The sequence below is a fragment of the Sceloporus undulatus genome, chromosome 2 (genome assembly GCF_019175285.1).
Source record: "Sceloporus undulatus isolate JIND9_A2432 ecotype Alabama chromosome 2, SceUnd_v1.1, whole genome shotgun sequence".
Lineage (NCBI taxonomy): Eukaryota > Metazoa > Chordata > Lepidosauria > Squamata > Phrynosomatidae > Sceloporus > Sceloporus undulatus.
Window position 1 is genome coordinate 288,879,704 of NC_056523.1, and position 7,948 is coordinate 288,887,651.

Sequence of the window (7,948 nt, forward strand, 5' to 3'; positions counted from 1 at the left end):
ATAATGTTGGATTTAACTCATTGTTTTCATCAGTGTAGCACACCACAAGTTAAAAAAAGCTCCTTCAGGTTAACAGAGTATAAATAAACGTCTACCTCTGTCTTTATTGTAATGCAGAGGGGCCAGAAGTACAGATTGTGCTCTCTGTCTGCTTGGTTATATAATTGTTACTGCTGTAATGGTTCCATTCTGTGCTTCTGAATAATGCTTTTGCTCATGGAGGAAGTTACTGAGTTTTCTCTCTAGAAAGCAGGAAGATGATAACTTGAGAATTTCTTCTAGAGTCTCAGCTGAACAAAATCTTCACCTAAAGTAGTTACAACATCTTTATGGAGTTTATATATCTGCTCTAAAACAAGGGTAGGCAACTTTCAGAGGGCTGGAACCACAGAGTCTTCCCCTAGATCATGAACAGCTGTATATAGTGGGCCCTTGGTATCTGCTGGGGTTTGGTTCCAGTACTGACTTTGGATACCAAAACCCATGGGTTCTCAAATCTCATTATATACAATGGGGTAGTGAAATGGTGTCCCTTATAAAAGTTGCCATTTTGGGGTGGGGGGGGTGGGGAAAATATTTTCAAGCCATGGAATCCATAGATACGGAGGGCTGACAAGGCACTTTACACCACACTTGGGGAACAACTTCCTCCTCAGCCTGCTTTTGAAAAATGGGAAATAAAAGTCAATCTCTTTGTGTGTGTGTGTTTGGGGGGGGGGTAGCAGGCCAAAGCTGAGGGGAGGTGTTGCAGGATTCCCTCCTACAGCCTCTAAAAGTGTCAGTAAGCCCTTGAAATTGATTTTTTCTAATATAGGAAGATGTGAGGGGCCTCATGGTTTATGGCATGAATTTTGCCTGCCCCTCCTCTAACTTCCAACTTGTGATTTAGGCCATTGTCAAAGTATAATTAATCCTGTATGAACTCATCTGAGATGGTTTTCATGATGTGAGGTGGATATAAAGGATGGAGATTAAGGTCATTGGAAGCAGGGATGGACATTTAGAATTCCAGTACAGAATAGGATGTGATAAAAAGTGAATAATCAATGGCAAATCTTAGTAGGTATCACTATCTTAAAGCAGATTCACACTGATATGCAGTGGCTTCACTGCTACTTCCCTCTGTTATGATTGCATGTTATCCCAAGAAAGTGTAGGAAGAAATGAACAGTGCTGTGGGTGGGGACACTGATATGGTTTCTTCCCATGAATTTGGCTTCCCAGTCAGGTAGCATTCACATGGGAGAGAACTAGGTACTGTAATTGACCCAAACCATACTGGTTTCTTCTTGCACCTGTTTCCAAAGTGGTGGTTTGTTGCTACTGTTGTTTATAGCCTGCCTTTCCCCCAATCTAGGACTCAAGGTGACTTACAAAAGTTAAAACAGATGTAGGTAAAAATTTACATTGTACAGTGAGTCCTGGGTATTCGCTGGCATTTGGCTCCAGGACCCTCCATGGATAACAAAATCTGTGGACTCTCGAGTCCCATTAAATACAATGGCATGGTAAAATGGTGTCCCTTATATAAAATGGAAAATCCAGGTTTGCTATTTGGAATTTAAACTTCTTTGGAATATTTTCAAGCCATGGATGCTTGAATCCATGGTTAGGAAATGTGTGGATAAGGAAGGATGCCTGTACAAAAGTAAATAATACAGGCTAACATTCTATATTGGTGTTACAGACCCATAACTGCTCCATATGCAGCAAGACTAGGTAATCTTAATGTAAGACTTCACCAGTAAGCAAGGCTGCAACAATCAAGCAGAACCCCCAATGCAAAAGGAAACATGATCTCCCATGGTTCTGGATCAGCAGCTGAATAAATCACCCAATGTGAGTGCCAGGAGATATTGATTATGGATAATTGGGTGCTGCGTGAGAGTCATGCCATGATACCACGTGCCGTCTAGGATGTCAGTGCCTATTTTAAATGTGGTCTTTTTTAAAGTACCAGTGTGGGGGAGTGGTTACAATGTTGGACTGGAACTTGGATGATCCAGGTTCAAGTCCATGCAGCCATTAAACTTTTGGATGACATTGGGACAGTCATTTTGTGTCAGCCACATTTATCTCAGAAGATGGTTGTAAAGATAAACTGAGAAGGAAGATTGCTGTGTACCTTGCCCTGAGCTCATTAGAGGTTGGGTTACTAACGTAACTAGCAGAATAAATAAACTATGGCTGGTGGATCATAACATACAGAAGCATGAGCAGTATGTAGCTCAACCCCTAACATTGAAAGATCATGCTAAACAAACACTCATGGCTAAGACTGACTTATTTGTGGACACACAAAACCCTCTCTGAAGTAATAGAATACTTAAAGGTATAAAATGTTGCCTTCTGTTGCAAGTAACAATATAGCTAACCTATGGTTTAATTCCTAGTATGATGCTGTGTAGTCTCCAGAGAACTTTCTAAAACAGTTTTCTGACATATTTTCCTAGAGAAATGTCTGAATCATCTTCAAATTGTTTTCAAAAGGTGACCTTGCACGGTGAACTTTCTCATGAAGAAAGTTTAGGTGATGGTATGGCATCCTGCCTCATCACTCCTCTCCCTGCTCTCTCCACCATTGGACAGTAACACAGACATGGTCATGAAATACAACCCAAGCAGTTTCAGTGAAAGGCAAGATCTGTTCAGGGTCACTGGGAAAGCCTGTATACAGTCAGCTGCCTCACCTCACTTTCATCGGGACTAGATGTTCTGGTGTTACAGCTTAAGGACAGTTACAAACCACTCAAACCATCTTTTAAAATGACACCATACGTTTTCTTGCACTGCAGTCTCTGTTTGTAGAAACCACATGCATTTTGCACAAGCCCTTTTGGAGTTGTGCAGTAACATTTTATATGTTTCTTCTTTAGGTTTTAGTTGTTTTCTCAGTAGGGGCCAGTTTTAATGAGTATGTATATGTGAAAATTAAAAGTACAGCAACAAACAGCTCCTTTTTGTTCCAGTGTGCGTCTCTCACAGAAATGGAAAAGAAAATGTCATGATGGCTTTACTTTCTAGCAGTGAGTAAAAGTTTGTTAAGTTGTAGGTTATTTAATAACTTCTTTCAGCACCTGAAAATGTAATTGTTGGGATCCAGTAATCTACATATTTATTTAACCTTCATCCACTGGGATAAAAACAACTTGCACTGAGTGACTTTGGAGATATTTTTTGACGCAATGGAAATTTCAGTATTTTTCAAAGATAAAAAAGCTCCATATCCACAGCAGTGTTTGTGACCATAATTTTCTGACATTCCATTCTTACCATTTCTCTTGTTTAGACTTGCTCCTCTTATTTCTTTAGAAAACCCTTATATAGAAGAAATTAGGGATGTGTGTGTATATTCTCTCATTTTCCCACAAAGGAGCTCAGTGTGACATACACAATGTCCCCCTCACAATAACCTTATGGTGGAAAGTGACTGGTCCAGGATACTCAGGTCTAAAACACACTGCAGAAATAATCCATTTTGAGATGGCTTTAATTGCCCTGGCTCAATGCTAGGGAATTCTGGGAATTGTAGTTCATTGGTGCCCAGAGCTCTCTAACAGAGAAGGCTTAACTATCACAAAACTATGAATCCCAGAATTCCACAGCATTGAGCCAGGACAGCTAAAGCGGTCTCCAGCTGGATTATTTCTGCAGTGTGTTTTGGACCTCAGTAAAGTTGTGGGTGATCAGGGATTTGAGCTGTGATCTCCCAGATCTATCCACAAACTTAGGAAGAAAATAATTTTTAAAACATCCTTTCACTTTGAATAAAGGTTCAGAAGCCTTCTGGCACCTGAAAGATTAGTATGTAAACTATAGCCAACTTTTTCAGTGTGGTGTAGTTCATTAAAGTTTATGATAATAACAATATGTTAGCCTTTATGATGCCATAAGACTCTCTTAGTTGTATGGAAATTGGATGAGGATATGCATCGATAAGGATATGATTGATCAGATTTCAGTTTCCCTTGCTGATGTTTCAAAGTCTTTGCAGCTCCATTAGAAGAAAATTTTGACTCCCTCCAAAATATTATTTCCAGTATTTCTATACCACTTTTCATTTAAAAAAAAAATCCCAACACAGTTCCCCAAACCCTCAGTACAACAGAACAGTTTTTAAAATGATAAAACAGTAAACTCCATAAAACCATTAATAAAAAGCCTGGGGTAATTGGCAATTGGGGAAATGACTGAATAAACACATAGAGGTTTGACTGATGGCAGAAACACTTGATATTGTAATGCTACTTGACTTCAGTAGGGAAACCATTCCTCATGATGGCAGCCATAACAGAGAAGGCCCTGTCCTGCATCACAATAAAAAGAACCTCTGTAGGCCACTGTCCAATAAGCAGAGCCTAACTCTGCCCCAAATGTAAGGATCAGGAAAATCTAGAGAGAAGAAGCCTGTCATATAACCTGGCCACAGGCTGCTTTGGATTTTGTAAGTCAAAATAACACCTTGAATACAGCTCTGTGTCTAATTGGCAAGCACTGTAGACAGTAGGAGGTTCCATTGAGTAACCATTTTCTGCACTCATTGCAACTTCTGAACCTAGCCCAAGGGTAGCCCTGCACAAAGTGTCTTACAACAGACCAAGAATCTTCTGCTGGATGTCATCACTCAGGGCTGACTCCATCCTAAAATCTGAACCCAGATGGAAATGGACCCAAAGAAGCCATTGTGGCATAGTGGTTTGAGCTTTGGGCTATGAAACTGGAGAACAGGGTTCGTATCCCTGCTTGTCAATGAAAACCCAGTGGGTGATCTTGGGTAAGCCTCAGAGGATGGCAGTGGCAAAACCTCTGAAGAAGCTTGCTAAGAAAATCCTCTGATAAGTTCACCTTGGTATCACCATAAGTTGGAAATGACTTGAAGGCACACAACGCACACACAGTCCATATTCTTAAATAACCTCTTCAGCTGTGCCAGGACCACCTTCTCAATCATCTTGGTACGTCTGTGATAGTTTTATAAACCTATGGACCCAAAGGGTGTTTTACAGAGTGATTAAACAACTGCCCCTTTAAAGGTGCTCCCTCACCTACACTCACTGCCTCCTAGAAGACCACCTTCCTCATGTCTAGCTTTAATTAGCTATGTGGGCAAGCACTGACCACATCTTCAGGATGTTTCAACTGAAACAGATCCTACAAAATAGGACAGAATGAGAGTGCATTAGGATTTATTTAAACCTTGCATCAGGTCTGTTATGGAACAAGTGGCCTTGGACAGAAAATGCCTAGCAAGTTCATTGCAACAGATCTCCAAAGGCATTATTGCACGAAGCAGATGAAGCCAGCTATTTGTGGATACAGTACAATGATGTCGCCGCCTTGAGTCCGTATATTGGAAGAAAGGCAGAATATAATAATAATAATAATAATAATAATAATAATAATAATAATAATAATGTTGTTTCACCATCTTCACAGCTATGCCTTCAGTACATGCTTTTGGCCATATCCATAGTGAGTCCAACATCAAAGATCCTGTCATTAATATCCACCCTGTTTAATCATTTGAATTTCTGCAGAAAACCACAAAACCACTTGGGTTCTCCAGTACTGGTCAGGGCACTAAATAGTGCATCTCATTTCACCATCTCATAATGAACCCAGGTCTTCAAGAGAATTGTCAGCTACAGCCCCTGGGAAGTCCAGCAGAAAATTCAGGAATCTGGTCAGCCAGTTTCTCTGTTTTTGGTCATATACCTGGTAGGAACAGAAGACTGACTGTTTTGTAAGAGAAACTAGTGCAGCCTTTTACCCAAATGTTTCTGGCAAAAGAAGAGTAGATAAACAAGACTGACCTTTAATGACGTTGCAATGTGATCATGGTGGGAAGTGGGGAGAGTGAACAGAAAGGAGAATAACAAAATTTATTCCAAGTGGAAGGCAAGATAGGCATCCTCTTACCCTCGCTCAGGTTACTGAAAGTGTCAGGGAAGCAGAAGGTCCTATTACATGGGGTATTTTCCATAACTCGTAATCAGTGAAACTGGAATATTTCACCATTTAGGTCTAGAACTGTCTGTGACTAAAGGCAGCACAGTAGTTTGCAGGCTGCAAACAAGATGCAAAGGAAGACAGGCAGGAATCAAGTACACTTTTTCCAGAAAAATTTAAAATCTTAAAATAAAGCAAGTCTTGATTAAAGTCCACAAACACTTTAAAAAAAGCACTAGTAAGCTAATTGTCAACCATAGTGCAATACAAAACAGGTTACAGGACTTAATTTTATTTATTTGATTTGTTCCCTGCTTTGCTGTCAAAAATGGTTATCAAGGTGGCTATCAAGGATTCATTACTACTTGTTACCTCACCAGGTTTCATGCTGGAGTTTTCTTTTGAAGTTCTTTTAAGGATCCACCATTTCAGGTAAGCAGCTAGCATTTAAGATCCTTAATATTATGAACACTATTTTGTGAATAATCACAATTGTCCTCTTTTTCTCTCCCTCTCCACATACACACTATCACTATCTGTACTGCTTCCATTTAATGGTTTTTAATGTAATTAATAGCATTCATAATGCTCCCTCTCCCCCATCCATGTGTACATATGCCTTCTGAGTTTGGATACTATTAACTGGATGAAATGGACTACAGTCTGTGGAATTTTATGCCGCAATAAATATCTTAAGTCTTTCAGGTGCTGCCTGACTGGGAACATGACAACCTGATTGGTAAGGATTTATTTCTGTCAGACTATCCTCTCTAATTAAACAGGGTTTGCAATTTTTGGCTATGCTTCAAAAACTATAAAACTTGTGATAACAGTGAGCCTAAAAACAAAGCTTTAAGTATTATAATTTTGATTCTGTCTTTTTACATTTAAAGGTTGAGTGTCCCATTTAAATTGTAACCTGCAATGTGGGTGGGTCAATAGGTGTTGCAAGGATGGAGTTCTCCCATACCTTTAAGAGAGGCTTAGGATGGTATGGGACTTCACAGTGATGATGACAATAAAATTGTCAATTATTCTATAGTAACTAACTGCAAATGCAGGGATGTAGTGTTTATTTATTTTTTTATATTTTATTTCAAGGGTTTATACGCAGACTTTCTCCCACAAAGGGATTCAAGGTGGGTTTCCTCACCCTTTCTAGAAATGCATTAATTGTCACATCAGCAGGAATTCAACCAGTCTTTTCTTCTAGGGATGCAGTAAAAACTTTAGCATGCTACCATATGCCTGCTATGGACTTAGCTGGTAAGCGTTGTTGTTGTTTGCTATCAAGTTGACTTCAACTTATGGCCAACCATGAATGAGAGATCTGCAAGAGCTCTGTTATTAACTGCCCTGCTCAGGTTCTGCAAACTCAGGGTTATGGCTCACTAATTGAGTGACTCAGTCCACCTGGAACCCAGTCTCTCTTTTCCTACTGCCTTCCACTTTACCCAGCATTCTTATCTGGTGAGTCACATCATCTCATGCTACGCCCAAAGTCTTGCATCTGAGGAAGTTGATTAAGGCTAGCAAAGGTTATGCTACAACATCTTTTACACAGTCTCAAAGGTGCTGCAGGATCCCTTAACACACTGATATTCCAGATGAACATGCGTATATCTCTGACTTGTGCTTTGTGTTATTTTTTTTTCATCCAGGCTCCTCAGCCACACACACACACACACACACGTCCAACCACATGATAGCATATGAGAATTCAAAGACAGCTGTGTCAGTCTGGAAAATCCGTATGCAAAGGGATCTTATAGTGCATTGGAGACTAACTGAACGAAAGAAGTGATAGCATGAGCTTTGCTAGACCTGGGCTGGCTTCCCCAGAGGCACGAAGGGGAAGAGGGGAGAGTCCAGGACTGATCTATAGGTTGGTAGCTAATAGGGACAGACCTCTAAGTTGGTAGCATGAGCTTTGATAGACTTGAGCTGCCTTCCTCAGAGGCATGGGCTGGAGTGGAAAGTCCAGGGAGAGACCTATTGA

General features: G+C 40.2%; 1 protein-coding gene and 1 pseudogene across 1 annotated transcript in view; one reads left to right on the top strand and one right to left on the bottom strand.

Annotated features, from left to right (window-relative positions):
- LOC121920665 overlaps positions 1-7,948 on the bottom strand; it is a 1,182,487-nt pseudogene that overhangs the window by 229,697 nt on the left and 944,842 nt on the right.
- Positions 5,903-7,948, top strand: part of ARHGEF28 (Rho guanine nucleotide exchange factor 28) — a 257,884-nt gene continuing 255,838 nt past the window's right edge. The window contains exon 1 of the mRNA XM_042448458.1: positions 5,903-6,381. The gene's annotated coding sequence lies outside the window, so the exon portion shown is untranslated. The remainder of the gene's footprint in view (positions 6,382-7,948) is intronic.